Here is a 17,747-nt window from a genome sequence, read left to right as displayed (position 1 = left end):
CCTGGCACGCTCCGAGCTTGGGGTTTTTCGGTAGGTTTGAAGAGGGAGACAGCAGGGAGGGGCCCCGACAGTAAAGGGATTGGATCCACCCCACAAAATAGCCATGTTGTATATTTAAGTACTAATTTAAGGGAACTTCTTTCAGTCTAACCTCCAGCAGGAGCTAGTGGCATGTCACCAAGGGAGCTTAAGTATGCTTCTGGTGGCTGAGAATGCCAGTCTTGCCCTATGCTGGTCTGAATAAGCACAAGGAGAACTGTTTCAAGCCATCCACTTTAAATGTGGTTTCTCACACCGGAGTCTTGGGTGAGATAGGATGGCTGGGGAATGGAAAGCTGCTCTTCCATGTTTATTATATATACTATATACACCGCTCAACAGTCTACCGACTGGAGTTGAGACCACTGATCCCTCCAGAAATCTGCAAGCCAGCCAAAGCTTGGGCAGAATTGAAGACCATATCAACCCTATGCAGATGTGGAAAGTACAGGATCATATTACCCTTAAGTAATTGACCAGAATTTGCTTAAATGCCCAGATGAATTTATGATAAAAGTTATAAAATTCTAGGTCATATACCATTAGCCAGGTATATTTTCCAAATGAAAAAAACTATTGAAATTGTTATATCCACACTGCTGCCTCAGTTAAGCTCCCATAGAATGCTTGTCAAAACTAAATCCTTGTTGCACCAAGCAGATAAATTGTATGCAAGACACACTCCATAATACCACCAACAAAATTAAAATTAAAGTTAATATTTAATATCAGGAAGCATCTATTAGAAATAATTAAATGTTAGAAATAGTTCATCTGCATTCTTCATGAATTAATTACCTAACAGGGCTGTCAGTCTCAGCCATTTCATAAGAAAATACCATATCATCTGTTAATAAATGGGTATTTATATTCTTTTCTTTTTATAATAAGTTAGTTTATACCTGATTATCTAAAATGGTGTATTGAATTATGGAGAAACAAAATGAAAAATACAGAGAAACATTAATGAGACTTAGAAGTATTGAAAGTTCTTCAAAATCCTTTTTAAAAACTGTTTTAGTGCCTACAACTCTAAACTTTTTAAACTCTATTTAAACTCCTTTTAAAACTATATTTAAACACTTTTTAAAAACTGTTTTAGTGCCACTCACTCTATATAGAGGAATGGAGAAAATATTGTACCTGTTAGAAAGACTTCCAGGGTTCAATATCTTAACTTTTTGGTTATTTTCAAGAGCACAGAAATCTTATTAGAACTTATTTTTACTGAAAGTATTTTTTAGTTCACTTCACTCAGTTCATAGACCTAATGATCTTGGATGCTTTTCGACTCAATCCAACAAATCTTTATCAAGCTTCCAGATTCGAGACTTTGTATCAAGTGCTGAATAAGATGAGTAACTCATTCTCTAACTCATTCCCCCTCTAATAAGTAGAGGGGGGAACGAGACAGGGCCCATGGGTTTAGAAAGTAGGGCAAGGGACTCCAGATAAAACAAAGCCAAAACAAAAGAACAAATCCACTGTGAGATTTGCTTTGGCCTGCGGGGGGCCAGCTTGTTCTTCTGACTTTACCCAGGCGCTGCCTTTCTTCCTCCAGCCCTAGTCAGGTGATTTGCCCCCTGGGAAATTTAACAAGCAAGCCCAAAACAAGTAAGAAAATAAGAAGGATTCCATCTTGAAGGTAAGGTTGCATTTTAAAACCCAATTAGTTAAAAAGTAAGTTTCTTCACATACTCTTTAACAGACGGTAACTCACAGATGGTAACTCAGCTCACCTTGGGAGCAAAGCAGGCAGTTCTGATTGATATGCTCCCAGACCAGAAAGCTGCTATCCTGGGAGGAAATCAGAGCAGTAAATTTCTTGTAAATAACCAGGAAGACTAATAAGAAACTTAATGTCTCTTCAAAGATAAACATTTTGGGACCAATTAGCAGGTGTGCATCCCTAGCTCTTTGCCTCTCAACTGCCTGTAAAATCCCTAGACAAGCACCACCCCGGGGCTCTCTTGTCTGTTGCCTCCTGGTGTGAGCCAGGAGCTCTGTCCTCTCCTATTATCTCTAAATAAAAGCCTCTCACTTGCTCTCTTTAAAAAAAAATTCACAGCAGTAATAATATTCTTCTCAAACACTGTCCTGAAGATGAAATGAGATAATCCCTGTAAAGTCCTTAGTGTTGATTGTCTTTTATTGTTATTATTCTTATTGATACTGAAATTTTGCAGCCAACCTTTCATACTCTGGTTATTGGTGTTTATCATACATAATTGTTATTGGTAGCAATTCAAAAACTTAAATTGCAGTATTTCAAAAACAACTAATGAACAACCAAGCATCCAGTTAATGGAGATCTTAGATCCCCTGTGGAAGAAGAGGTGACTGTCCCAGAAGAACTATATTATGGTCTCACCTTGACGAGTGTTCCATAATTTTGATTCTGGCTTAAAACATGTGTGTCTGCAAACAGAGCACAGCATTTTCCCAGAGTTCCAATCACATTAGCTGAGCTCTCAAGAATTATGAAGAAAAGCAAATGCCACTTTATACGACAGGAACGGTAACTCTCCTACGGGCTGGTATACCAGTCTTGGCCTGGCTAATGTATCATATCATGGGAATGCAGATGAACTAAATTCCATGCTTGGTGAAAACTATTTGAAAAAATGAGTTTTATGATTACCAATTTAAATACCTCCTCGTTTAAGAGAGTGATCATTTTGCCAATGAAATGGAGGTAGTCACTGTCTGTTGTGTAAAGTTCCCTTCTTCTAGATTCTGATTAAATAAACTGCCATTATTTACTTCAATGTTTAGCTCTTTCTAACATTCCTCTGCTGATCATCTCTCTCCCTATTTCCCACTCCAAAGACTGCAGTCTTTTTAGACTTGTTAAAGCAAACAGGTTTTAAATAGAAATTCTCAGTCCTGTCACCTTACTATGACTTGGAATTTATCATTTAAGTCATTTGGTGTGATATTTAAAGCTTAATAATTCAGAGGGTGTCCTATTCTTACTGCCACTTAGTCATTTGCATGCAAAAACATCAGTCAAGTACAAAAAGGGTTAAAAACACTAAGGACTTCCACTTAGTTTGCTTTTTCAATTTGGAGTTAAGGAAAATGTTTTAACCATATAAGAAAAAAGTTAAATGACTCTGAAAATATTATAAATGCAGTCTAGATTTTCATTATTTTATAGCACAGTTATTTCCCTGATGCCTTCAGAGAAAATAAGAGAATGTTTCCAAAAAAGCAATTTCAATGAAATATTTATTGAAATATAAACGTTATGAACTTCTGTATTTCTGTACCTATAAAAATAAGTATGTTTTAAAATGAAGCACCCCTTTTCACTTTGCATGTTCAATGTAAGAAAATTTCTCTTCTGTGTTCGACTACATATGAAAATATGTGTGTGTTTGACTATCCACATGCACACACACACACACACACACACACACACACACACAAACACACCCAAGAAAATATACAATATACACAAAGACTTTTGGGGTCAATTTTGTGTTCCCAATTACAAATTACTTTTGTTTTATAAACTTCTTAGTTGATCATACAGAATTGGATTTTTCTAATTTTGAGGTTGGTCAAATGTTGACATATTAAACTAGAAGTCCCATGTCAGAATCTTTGGGTAAATTGTTTATTGCCCGTTTGTAACAGTTTTACTTGCAGAAGGCAAGAGCAACCTGCCAGCTACAGAAGATCCTAACATGCACCAAAATATACATCCTATTGGTTCTACGCAGTATCCTGTATTTCTCCATACATTTATTTCCCTTCCTATTTAAATACTTAAAAGAACTACTCTTAAAAAGAAACCTGTATGTGGCAGGTGAAATACATGAAACCATTAGCAACTATAAGTATTCGGTGAATTAATTTATCAGACTACCTTCAGGTTTCATTTCAGTTTGACAGCCTTGATTTTATCTCTGGTACACAAGAGGTGACAGATAAATGTTCTTACTCTATTTACCTGTATGTGAGAAACAAGACAGCAAGGAAGAGCACTGGTCACTTTATATGTAGGCAAATGCCAAGAGATGGGACATCATAATCATAATAATAGACATTATAATATTAATAGGTGACTTGCATTAGCATGTCTTATATGCCATGTATTCTTCTAAGCATTTCTGTGTGTATTAATTTACTTACTTTACAGTGACAGTGTGATAAAAGTTCTGCTTCAATCCATATTTACACAGAAGGAATTCATGGCACAGGGAAATCCTGCAATTTGCCTGTGGTTACCCAGCTGCTAGGTGACTGAATACACCGCATACCCAGGAAGTTCCACCCGGGAGAACACATTCTTAATAACTCTCTTATGAAACCTTGTACAGCAGTGAAAAGACAAAAGGGGAAAATAGAGCCAGGCGTTGTAATTGTATTTACGTATGATATTGACTTCAAGGCTTTAAACTCGTGCTCTTTCATTTCTTCCCAAATGCCCGTAGGGAAATTCTTGATTCCCATTGTCTTCAGTGTCCTTTTCTGTAAATTAAGGGGTGGAGCTGTCTTTCGGAGACTCCTTCCAGCTCTGATCTTCTGCTTCTATGCCTAGTGATGAAATAAAACAATGTTTCCTTTTTTCCATGACTTTGTCTATCTACATCTGACTGTCGACTTCTCTGTAAGCCTTCATAGATCATAACCTTTATGTTCTGGTTTTGAAGAATAGCACTCTATGCGCATCAGTTTGGTGGTATGTTAGCACTCCCTCACCGCGGTTTTGTCTCATTTAAAATCAGTTGGGAAAAATAATATCATGTGTAGAAGATCAAAGCAATTTCCAGGCTGCATCCCCCACAATTTAGCTTTGAAATTTAAGGGTCACCTATGTATGTGCATCTGACAAGAGGTTATTGTTTTTTAACTGCAAAATGTGATGTGTGGCAAGCATCTTATAAAGTATAATGTTTTCTGTAGTGCACGGTAAGTTCCCAGCAACTGCTCAGTCTATATATAATCACAGAACTTAGTGTTTATTCAGAGGAGGTCTAGGTAGATTTTGACCCCAATTTTCCAGTGAAGATTTGATATTCATGCTGTTTCTTAACACAGATTCAGTAAGGGACACAGATAGGAAATAATCCCCAGCAGAAACAAACATCTCTCTCCTGTAAACCTTATCTCACACCCAGCTTCATTTGAGGAAAACATTTCTACATTTCTTAAAGTAACAAAAGAAAATGGAGAGAGAACATTTTTTAATACACACATACTTCTTAAGAGAATTAGGAATCCTTGCACAAATATTTCCTTCCAAAGTGTTCTTAGATTTTTCTTAATGTTAAATGTATAGTTAATTCAAATGAACAATAAGTCACAATTACTGAATTCTGGGTAAAGCACTGGACTCAACCAGTGGGTAAATAGGGCTCTTCCTTTTAGAAGCTAATTCTTTCTGCGATATCAAAGTTTAGTTGGAAAAGATATGAGAATGAAAAAAGTTTTGAAGTATGCCATGAAGGAGGTAAGCTGTTAAAAAACAATACATGGATATCATAAAGCAGTGGAGCAAATAAAGAATATTTTTTAAATGGACAATCCATTTAAACTGATATTGAATCTGAATGACCAAACTAGGAACAATCACTTTGATGGATAGTTCTTAAGAAATCACTTTCAGTTACCATTCATTCAAAAGGTTAAGAATCTTTGTAATCAGAAAACAGGCAAGGTATTGATATTTCCTGGGTTCTTCACAATTTGTCAGATCATAATGCAGCAAAACACATCAGTCACTTTTCTTTCTCTTCATGGCGTGACAATTTCAGAGATTTCTGTGTGTGAGGATACACAGGCACGCAACCAGACAACCACAGCCATGAGACGAGGGTAAACAGATGTAAGTACAAAGTGTTTCTGAAGACACGTGACAGAAATATAAGATAAAAAGATGCCAGAAGTCTTCAGAGAGGAGGTAGCATTTGAGTGATTTTTTAGGACACCACAAGTTTGTCAGGCAGTCAGGTAGGAATGGTGTCTGATTTAGTCACAGCCTGTGCAGTCCCCTCTTCTGCCAGGTTGTACATCAGGGGTAATGACCATGGAATAAATAAAAGTGATCAATGCATGATTTGTGTTAAACCCTTCCAGCAAGTTGCAGAATCTCTAATCCATAAACCAAGTATGAGTCAGCTTATAACTTCCCATTGTATCAGCATAACACTTGTTCTCAATAATTTGTGAAATTCAGTTGTTTGCTTCACATTATTCACATACACATAGCCTCTTCATAGGCTCTGAAAAAAATCTTTGGAGTGCAGACCTATGAATTTTAAACAAGAAAAGTAAATTCTAAATGTTAGTCTCCTCTGCATGGATGAAATGAGCTATTCCACCACTTTCTGAAGTGACTTATTATCTGGCAAAGTGTGGTATTAGTTTTTGATGTCTATGATTAGTCTATTAAAAGAACTGGACAAGTATATACATGTGACACATAAGAGTCTTTTTAAGTGCTGGCCTTTGTTTTTAATGACCCATGGAAATGTTTAGAATATTCTTCAAGTTCTTTTTTTTTTTAAGAGTTCCTACTTTGGAAGACCATTTGGTGGTTTCCTGTAAAAGCAAACATACTCTTACCATATAATTATACTCTGTGATTTTGCCTAGAGGGGCTGAGAACATACGTACACACACAAGCATGCATGCGGATGTTTGCAGCAGCTTTATACATAATTGCCCAAACCGGAAGCAACCACTGCTGTCCTTCAGTAAGTAAATGAATAAACTGTAGCCCATCAAGACAATGAAATATTAAATTCAGCACTAAAAAGAAATGAGCTATTAAGCCATGAAAAGACATGGGGGAACCATTTACCCACATTACTAAGTGACAGAAGCCAGCCTGGAAAGGCTACATCCTGTTTAATTCCAACTATATGACATTTTGGAAAAGGCAGAATTATGGAGACAATAAAAATACTGGTGGTTACCAGAGGTTAGAGGGAGGAAGAGACCCACAGACAGAGCACAGAGGATTCCTGTGACAGTGTAGCTACTCCATGTGATTCTATCATGATGAATACATGCCATTATATATTGGTCCAGACCTACAGAATAAACAACACTAAGTAAATTCTAATGTCAGCTGTGGGCTCTGGTTATAATGTGTCATGTGGGACTGGATATATGGAAAATCACAGTACCTTCTGTTAAATTTTGCTATAAACCTAAAACTACTTGAAACATAAAATCTGTTAACTTAAAAAAAAGGTTTAGATTTGGTTGCATGAAACTTAATGAATGAGTTCACATAGCCAGAATTTTCATATATTATTCATAATTCACCTAACCTGAACAGGTATATGCCAGTATATTATAATAGTAAAATTAATAATGTCAAATGTTTAACATGTTATTTTATTCAGTGTTAAGTATCTTATTATTTTAGAATTTTTATCTTCCATTTTAATTTCACATTTCTTTTATATAAATTCTCTTCATAAATCATTGAGTCCTAGACATTTTTGTCAAATTAGATTACATATATTTAACTCTCAAGTGTCTGTCCCCTACTCAAAGTTAACAGTAAATTGAGAAATTAAAAAGGTCACTAACAAATGGAAACTCATACCATGCTCCTGGCTAGGAAGAATTAATATCGTCAAAATGGCCATCCTGCCCAAAGCAATATACACATTTGATACAATCCCTATCAAACTACCAACAGCATTCTTCAATGAACTGGAACAAATAGTTCAAAAATTCATATGGAAACAACAAAGACCCCGAATAGCTAAAGCAATCCTGAGAAGGAAGAATAAAGTGGGGGGATCTCACTCCCCAACTTCATGCTCTACTACAAAGCCACAGTAATCAAGACAATTTGGTACTGGCACAAGAACAGAGCCACAGACCAATAGAACAGAATAGAGACTCCAAACATTAACCCAAACATATATGGTCAACTAATATTCGATAAAGGGGGCATGGACATACAATGGGGAAATGACAGTCTCTTCAACAGATGGTGCTGGCAAAACTGGACAGCTACATGTAAGAGAATGAAACTGGATCACTGTCTAACCCCATACACAAAAGTAAATTTGAAATGGATCAAAGACTTGAATGTAAGTCATGAAACCATAAAACTCTTAGAAAAATACATACGAAAAAATCTCTTAGACATAAACATGAGTGACCTCTTCTTGAACATATCTCCCCGGGCAAGGGAAACAAAAGCAAAAATGAACAACTGGGACTATATCAAGCTGAAAAGCTTCTGTACAGCAAAGGACACCATCAACAGAACAAAAAGGTATCCTACGGTATGGGAGAATATATTCATAAATGACAGATCTGATAAAAGGTTGACATCCAAAATATATAAAGAGCTCACACACCTCAACAAACAAAAAGCAAATAATCCAATTAAAAAATGGGCAGAGGAGCTGAATAGACAGTTCTCTGAAGAAGAAATTCAGATGGCCAAGAGACACATGAAGAGATGCTCCACATCGTTTGTCATCAGAGAAATGCAAATTAAAACCACAATGAGATATCATCTCACACCAGTAAGGATGGCTACCATCCAAAAGACAAACAGCAACAAATGTTGGCGAGGTTGTGGAGAAAGGGGAACCCTCCTACACTGCTGGTGGGAATGTAAATTAGTTCAACCATTGTGGAAAGTGGTATGGATGTTCCTCAAAATGCTCAAAATAGAAATACCATTTGACCCAGGAATTCCACTTCTAGGAATTTACCCTAAGAATGCAGACTCCAGTTTGAAAAAGACAGATGCACCCCTATGTTTATTGCAGCACTATTTACAATAGCCAAGATATGGAAGCAACCTAACCTAAATATCCATCAGTAAATGAATGGATAAAGAAGATATAGTACATATACACAATGGAATATTACTCAGCCATAAGAAAAAAACAAATCCTACCATTTGCAACAACATGGATGGAGCTAGAGTGTATTATTGCCAGTGAAATAAGCCAGGTGGAGAAAGGCAAGTACCAAATGATTTCACTCATATGTGGAGTATAAAACAAAAGAAAACTGAAGGAACAAAACAGCAGCAGAAGCACAGAACCCAAGAATGGACTGATAGTTACCAAAGGGAATGGGACTGGGGAGGACGGGTGGGAAGGGTGGGATATGGGTAGGAAACAAAAGAAAGGGGGCTTTACGATCAGCATGTATAGTGGGGGGGGGCACGGGGTGGGCTGTAAAACACAGAAGACAAGTAGTGATTTTACAGCATCTTACTATGTTGATGGACAGTGACTGTGAACAGGGATGTGGGGGTGACTTGGTGAAGGGGGAGCCTAGTAAACAATGTCCTTCATGTAATTGTAGATTAATGATACCAAAATAAAATTAATTAAAAAAGAAAGTTAACAGTAAAAAATAGAAATGCTGAGACTGCTGTTTCTACTAGGATATTATGTTTACCTTTGGTCATTTCTTGCTTATTGTGTTCCTTTCTATCTTATTTAACTATTGATTTATATATTTTATGTTATATTGATACATTAAAATAATGTATTATTTATTGGGCAATAACTATTTCTTTTAAATTCATTTTGCTTCTATATAAAATACTTCATTTCTCCCAAACTTCAGTTTGGAACCCATTTTTTACACTTTCAGTAGTCCTCATAATTATCATTTACTCACTATATGGAAAGCTAGTTGAGGTTACAGAGATTCTGTTCTACTTGACTTTAAACTGAGCTCAACTTTTCCTCTGTTAGCTAGTCTCATTTTAATAAGGTTCTCATGCCCATTTGGAAGAAACACAGTCTTTGTTTTTTGTTTGTTTTTAATGTCATAATTTACATTTTTATTAAAATACTTACCTGTCTGCCACTGTAATTCTTTATATATGGGTGCATATCTTAAGCTGTGTGGCTGGCAGGGAGATCACCTTTTCCCACAAAAGGCCTAGGTCTCCCAAACTTCTAGGTTTTAAGTTTGCAATAGGTGACTCCTAAAAAATTGAGTTTCCAGAGCATTTTGTTATTTCCACGCTCTTCTCTTTCTCTGAATGTGTATCCATGTATTTATTTAGTCCTGTCTTCTTTCAAGTATATTTGTGGTTTTATCTTGGGCACTGTTGGTCTTGCACTGAAATTTTTACCTTCATGTTTGATTAGCTACCTATTGCCTGAACTTTTATTTTTATTTCTTATACCTTTTGCCTCCTGTTTGCCTTTTCCTTACAAAGCTTTTTCACTTAAATAAAAAAGGTAGAGTTTATGATCCTAGAGAATTTAGTGCTATATTTTATGAATAAAGAAGGAGTAAAAACAGAATGCAGTATAAGCTTTGGTGATCTAGTTGATGGTAACAATATTCTGTCTTTCCTTGTGTTTGAGATTTCCTAATAACTTAGTTATTCTTGTCGTCCCTGTATACCACCTAAGGAAAACCTTTGTATCACTTCCTATGACTAACTGAATGCCTAAGAAAGACAGCCTAGTTTAAAACACCTATTATTAGATTTCATTAAGGAGGACATAGGAATTAGGGTAAGAAAGTAATACTATATACACACACATATGTATACATATATACATTTATATATGTATATATTTTAGGTATATGACAATATACATATATATTAAGCCAGAGTTTAAGCCCTGGCAAAGAAATAAATGACCCAAAAGGGTTATTATTGATTGGGCTTTGTAGCTTCCACACACATGAACTATTATATTGTTATGAAGTTGGTACTGAAGTCACTTTTATCATTTTGGGAACTATTTTCTGATCACTTTATCTGAGGGCTCTATCTTGTCTGTTCACCATCTTTACCACTTTCTTTTCCTCTTCTGTGTGTGTGTGTATCATCTCTTATCTCTGCCTAATGCCCCATTTCTTGTCAGTTAGAGAAGTGTTGCCAAAGCACAGTAGCAAGGCTGGGAGCAACTCAGGATAATGTGGCAGTTTCTGTGTTTAAGTGATAGCGAATGCAGTTCTGAAAGGGAACGGAAACAATAACCAGGTTAATTCAGGAGAGCACTAATAAGCAGGGAATCTGGAGAGAAATGATTCTCTAGGCCTCTCTTCAGAAGTAATTGTGTATCATATTCTCAAATATTTGTGAGAGCATTGTATTTGCACAGCATGTAAAGATATAGTTCCTCACCAGAAACACGCCTTTTAAGTTCACTTGGGGGAAACATTGTATCTTGTTACTCCATTGTAATGATTGTTATCATAACTTTTAAACCATCTGTAATATATAATAAGATATATAACATATATTATATGATAAGATAGTAAGTATTCATTTTTTTCCTGAATAAAATTCTACAGAGAACCAAGTACTCATTAGAAATTTCTGATTCACTTCCTGAAATGATACAGCCTCTCCTTTCAAGGAGTTAATTTTAATGAAGAAAATAAACATGTAAACATGTTATCAGAGTATGGCCTGTGAAGTGCTCTGAAAATATTTTACGCATGTTTTGCAATCCATTTTCTTATTGTCCATTATGCCTCTGTTCAATTTCCACATATTATATTGGCACTAGACTTACCTGAACAGCATAGGGCTCTATGAATAGATGTATCATATTGATTAGAGACTGGAACCTGCCCCACTGGATGGAGCCTCTTGTGAGCCAAAAGAGATATTTAATTGTGCCTAAGATACTGCCTTAGTGTTTCTACTATGAAACACAATCAGAGTGTACAGAAATGGAAGTGTAAGACAGGTAAAGCAGAGCACAATCAGAATGCTTTCCAAAAATCCCACCATGTAACCTTAAACTTTAGAGTAAAATGTGAAAGATGAGTAAAACTGCATTTTGCCTCCCCATTCAATTTACTCAGTCATTTTCTAAACCAAGATGTGATTGGGTGATGTAACTCAGGGAGGGGAGGTGGGGGGATATATTCCCACCCTGGGGCAAATAACGTTTGAAGATGAAATTAAGGAGAAATAAAGTGGGAGAAACCTGTTTATTGCTTACAAGCAGTTGCCTACTTCTGCTTGCCCTTTGTCTCTCATGACCCAGCTGCAAAAGGGCTCCACCAAACCTCCATAGTCCAGATATGCCTTCACTCCCCATTGTAATCACCTTTTGATATGGAGATGCACTAAGGCCAGGTGAGAGATTCTGGAAATACTGCAATTTTACCCACAGGTAGTATTGCATATTTTTTACATATTAGATTGTTAACTAAAATTCCTCAGAATCCTCTCCTTATGTAAGTATATAATTGGATTAAATCATAAAAGTTGGCTTATTTAAATGGCTGGTCCAATAACGTGCTTTTAAAAAGTTATTATATATGTTAACTATTTTCATGCATATATTCAGTACAAGTGAATTCACCAATTTCACATATACATATATATATATGTATATATATATGTATATATATATATACATATATATATATATAAATAGGTTTTTGTCCACCCTATTACCCTATTTTACCTTATTTGATGTAATCTCATACCTCTTTTATGGTTTTATGCACATTTCCCAAAAGTGTATGTTTAACTTTAGTTGTGTTCACCTTATTGAAATGCCCATGCTTCATATAGTCTTGAAGTTGTGATTTTCTTTTTCACTATACAGATGCTGAGATCCATCTTTACTGATGCATGCTGCCATAGTTTATTTGACCACTGAATGATAATCCATTGTGTGAATACACTACAGCCCATTTCTGTTCTCATTATGAACATTTGGATTGCTTCCACTTTTTGCCATTGTGAGCAATATTGTCATGAACATTCTTGCCCATGCCTTCTATTGTACATGGACAAGAGTTTCTTCCATACATACATTTAGGAGAAGAATCATTGCCTTGTAAGACATGTGATGTTCAGCCTTAGGAGAGAATGCTAAACTGTTCTGAATATATTTGCATCTATTTATGCTCTTAATATAAATGTATAAAAGATTCTGTGTGGTTGTGTACCCTCTGACATTTGATATTATCACATAGTTTTTATCAGTTGCATAATGTAAAAGGATGATTTAAATTTCCCTGATTTCTAATAATTTTGCTTCTTATGTTTCTTTTGAAGCAAAATGCCTATTCATCGATTTTGCCGTTTTTTTCCCCAATTAAGTAGGTTTTGCTTTTCTTACTGATTTGTAGTTGTTTTTATACTCTTGATACTATTGCTTTGTTGTTTCTTGGGATTGTAAACACATTTTCCATTTGTTTTTGTCCTTTTATTCCATTTTTTATTCTCTTGATGTAAAAGAGTTCTTCATTTTAATACAGTAAAATATATTAATATTTTCTGAGCAGAGCAGAATGGATTTTTGAAAAATTTCCTAGCCATCACCAAAGTCCAAAATATAATAAGATTCTAAATTTCCCTGAAATTTTAAAAGCTTTATTTTTAACATTAACATTCTTAGTTGATCTGGAGTTGAAATTTGTATACAGAATATTTTTTAATCTTACTAATTAATTAATTTATTTATTCCTTGCCCTATGGATAACCATCTTTTAGACTCTGCTTTGTCAATAGTCCCTCCTTCTCTTAATGGTCTATTGTCCTGCCTTTGTCATTGTTCCATAAATACATGATTCTCTATTTGGAGTTTCTCTTTTACTACAGTTGTGAATTTGTATATCCTATGCTAATGCCACACTGTGTACATTTCAATTTCTTCATAAGTCTTGCTGTTCAATTATCCTGGTGGGTTTTGACTCTTTAATCTTCCATTAAAATGTAGAAATTATAACTTTCCATTTAAATCTCTGTTGAGATTTTAATTGGAATTGCATTGAGTATGTACATTAGTTTTGAGGTAATGGACATACTTGTAATACTGTGTTTTTATCTGTGAGTATAGAATATCACTTTATTTAGGCCTTACCTAAAATGTTGTAATCAGAATTTAGAATTGTACTTTGATTTATTCCTAAACATCTTATATTTTTCTGGGTAGTACTTTCTTTCAAATTAATCTTCTAGTTGTTTATTGTTGCACAAAATGCAATTATTTTTTCCCATTAATCTCACAATTAAACCACCTTCTTAAATGCTCTGAAAAATGAGTTAGTAGAAAATAGAGGATATTAGAAAAGAGAAGAAATTAGAAAATCATTCTCAATGCAATACTATTAATTGCAAGACTAATTCTATTTATATTTCTTCTGTAACACTCGAATTCTCTTCCCTGAGAAAGAGAAATATTCCAAGTCAACCAACTTTAAGGCAATAAATTCAAAAATGTAAGAGACAAAACCCAGACTCATTTTCAAAAGGAATACTCACACTAACCAAGATTATAACAGGTAAGACTCTCACAAATTCATGGCATATTGGTCACAAGGTCTACCTAATCTGGTAAAGCAAATATGGAAACCTGAATGTTCTCTATGTAGACCTTTCTGAATCAAGGTGTCCAGAACTCACAGCCATTAAAAAATCAAATGGATATTAAACTATTTCTCTAGTTCAATTTTTATACATGCCAAACATGAACATATTTCTCATGGAAATTTACTATCAAACAATAAGTTAGCTTTTATAGAAATAATGTTCCTTTAGGTTTTGTGTCTCCATTACAAACTACAAACTTTGATTTGTTATAAGCAAATAACAAACTCATTGTCTAAGCAAATAATAAGGATTCATAAAGGAAGACCACAATTATAAATACACTTGATTTTACAAAAAAATCTTGTATCCTACCACACATCATACACAACAAAATCAATTCTAGAAATATATATAATTAGATAGGAAATATATAGCAACTAGGGATATAAAAACAATGAAACATCAGGGAAAACACTAGTAAACCATATTACATCTAAATTAGGAACCTGCTTACCAAAAGCCACCATTAAGGAAGTAAAAAAACTACACTGTAGAGAAGATATTTACATATGTAACTGAAAGTCAGCTTATGGCCAGTCACTTAAATGCTTTAGCACTTAACAAGAAGAAAAAACAGGCAATGACCTCAGAATGGGCACATCGAAGAATATCCAATTGCCAACACTGGTAAACAAGGAAATACAAATAAACATGAGTCACCATGCTAGTTTACTAGTGCAGTAGTAACAAAGGACCACAAACTGGGTGGTTAAACAACAGAAATTTGTCGTCTCACATTCCAGAAGCTAGACCTACAAAATCAAGGTGTCAGCGAGGTTGACTTCTTCTAAGGGCTCTGAGGGAGGATTCGTTCATGTTTCTCTTATAACTGCAGCTGGTTTATGGGTGATCTTTGGCTTTCCCTGGCTGCGGCTGCCTAACTCCAGTCTGCACATGGCATTCCCCCTTGTGTCTTCGGGTCCAGATTTCCCCTTTGTAAAAGAACACCAGATTCTTGCACTGGAGCTCACCCTACTCCCATAGGACCTCATTTTAATTTAACTGATTCCATATAAAATGACTGATTCCAGAAAAGGCCATATTCAGAGGTACTAGGGACTAGAACATCAGTATGTAAATTTTTGGGTGGTGACATAATTCAAACCATAAACTGAAAAAAATTCCATTAAAGAAATTCAAATTTAAACCACAGTGCATTACCAGTACATGCTGGGAAAGACAGGTAACATCAAGTGTTGTTGAGGATATAAAGAAAGTGGACTTTCATATCTGGTTTGTGGAAGTGTCAGTTGGTACAGTCTCTTTGTTTGTAATGAGTATTTGGCAATAAATATAAGTTCAATGTAGGTTTATAGGAATTTGATTTTAGGATATTGCTCAAATAAAATATGTATATGTGTTTACCAAATATATGTTCAGTAATGTACAGAACATTATTTATAATATCTTCAAAGTGGAAGCAACACAGATGTCTGTCAACAAGAACATAGGTAAGTAACCTGTGGGCTAATCATAGTGCCTTATCCTGAAAAGCAGTGAAAATGAACCAACTATGGTTATAAGCAATAACATAGACAGATCACTCAGATTTAATGTTTAGCAAAATAAATGAGATGCAAGGAAATGTATGCGCATGATTCTACTTATATAGAATTCAGAAACACGGAAAGAATCTGGAATCTTAGAGCTTAAGGTAATGGTAACTGGTCAGGAGAAATGGAATAAGTGATCAGAAGAAGACAAATTTTTCAAGTTAACAGTTTTTCTCAAGTTTTCAAGACTTCTTCATTTGCTTTCTTATCAATATTGAATAATTATTTGATCATATAACAACAGTAAATAACAAACTCTAGTACACATTATAATAAGCAATATTAAAACCAAAACAAAGGAAATGAAAAGATTGGATTTAAAAAATTTTATTTTGCTGTACTACCTGCTGTTGTCCTTGTTAATGTATTGTTTCATTTTTCAAGATGCTGTGGCTCTTTAAATGATAGGGTTTATTTTTGGATCAGAACATATTTCCAAGGGAAGTATGAGTCTTGGCAGGCTTTCAGTATTCCTGATTTTAAAATAAATACCAGGAATCAAGTGGAATGAGCCATTTCCTCTAACTAATGAATCGAGGTAAGGTACTCTATTTTATAAATGCTCTTTTAAGATTTTGAGCTAGAGTAAAATGAATTGAGCTCTTTGACTATAAATATTAGGAATATTCATATTAGTGTCACATCTAACATAGTGTTGAAATGTTGACCTGCTATATCCATCGTCAAATGTGGAGTACTCTAGTGAGTCATTTCCCTAGTCCTTTCTGTTTGGTTATTTTTTAAAAATACCTTCTATGTAAGAAAAAGTCACATACTTCTGTTCACTCCTTTAATTTAGATCTAGGCTTACATCTCAGTTGCTTTTGAAAATGAGTTTTGTCTAGTGTTTTTCCCGTGTACAGCTTTAACACAAAGCAGAAAAATACTCACACACTGTTTTCAGACAGACTCCATTTTTCCAGAATTTCCAATGATTCTGAAAAGAAAGCAGGCTTATGAAAATACTATCTACATTCACCACGAGAGTTCATAGCTTTTTTCCTTATCTTTTGAAGAAGAAAATAAGTCTGGCATGCCTGCCACATTACTCCAGTTCATATTTATTCAATCTCTTAGTATATTTCTGGCCTTGGTATGGGATATATGAAAAGAAATATTTACCACATTTTCCCTCCAGGCAGTTTAGCTATTACTGAGACTTGGGTCTCAAAACATAGCTAGTGGGAGAAGGACTTATAAAGTTACTCTCCAAAATCACTTGGTAGAAATTCAGAATTCATATAAATGACAGAATGCCCATCTTGTGAATGAGTGTAAAGCAGGCAGGGAATAAAGCATACCACCTACCCCAGGCCCACACCAACACATGCCACCTACCAGACCCCTGTAACTCCGGGGGTTGGAGGACATCCGGGGCAAATACCTCTGAAACCAAAATCAAAGTGAGAAAGAAAGTGGGACAAACCTGTTTGCTGCGTACAAGAAGTCTCCACTTCCACTCGCCTGTGTTGCTCTCAAACCGACTGAAGAAAAAGGGACCCCACCCAACCTCTGGCCCAGTGGAGGCCGCCTACTGCTCTCCACCCCTTGGAAACACCTGTTGATACAGAGATGCACTAAGACTAGGTGAGAGGTTCTGGAAATGTTGTGATTTTACCCACAACCCCAATTCCTTCTTCTTAAAATCCAGATTTTTGTCTTCTCTTCTCTCTCCAGCTGCATCCTTCTCCCAGCTGTTGGACTTCCTTTCACCATATAATAATCTGTTGAGTAACAGATTTTTGCCTTCATTTGTAACTCTAGGGGGGAAATCCCGGGGCAAAATACCTCTAAAACCAAAATCAGTCAAAGGGAGAAATAAAGTTAAGAAACCCATT

The 17,747-nt window shown here is 35.3% G+C and overlaps 1 long non-coding RNA gene across 1 annotated transcript; it reads right to left on the bottom strand.

The window, feature by feature from the left end:
- Window positions 1–3,398: 3,398 nt before the first annotated feature.
- On the bottom strand, window positions 3,399–17,388 carry LOC118967676 (uncharacterized). The gene is made up of 3 exons (XR_005054906.2): window positions 17,336–17,388; window positions 16,801–16,846; window positions 3,399–4,584 (listed from the first exon to the last, which is right to left on the bottom strand). It is a non-coding gene; the product is annotated as an uncharacterized lncRNA (long non-coding RNA).
- Window positions 17,389–17,747: the final 359 nt, after the last annotated feature.

This window comes from Manis javanica, chromosome 14 (assembly GCF_040802235.1).
Source record: "Manis javanica isolate MJ-LG chromosome 14, MJ_LKY, whole genome shotgun sequence".
Taxonomy (NCBI): Eukaryota; Metazoa; Chordata; class Mammalia; order Pholidota; family Manidae; genus Manis; species Manis javanica.
This window is presented reverse-complemented; position numbering and strand designations above follow the sequence as displayed.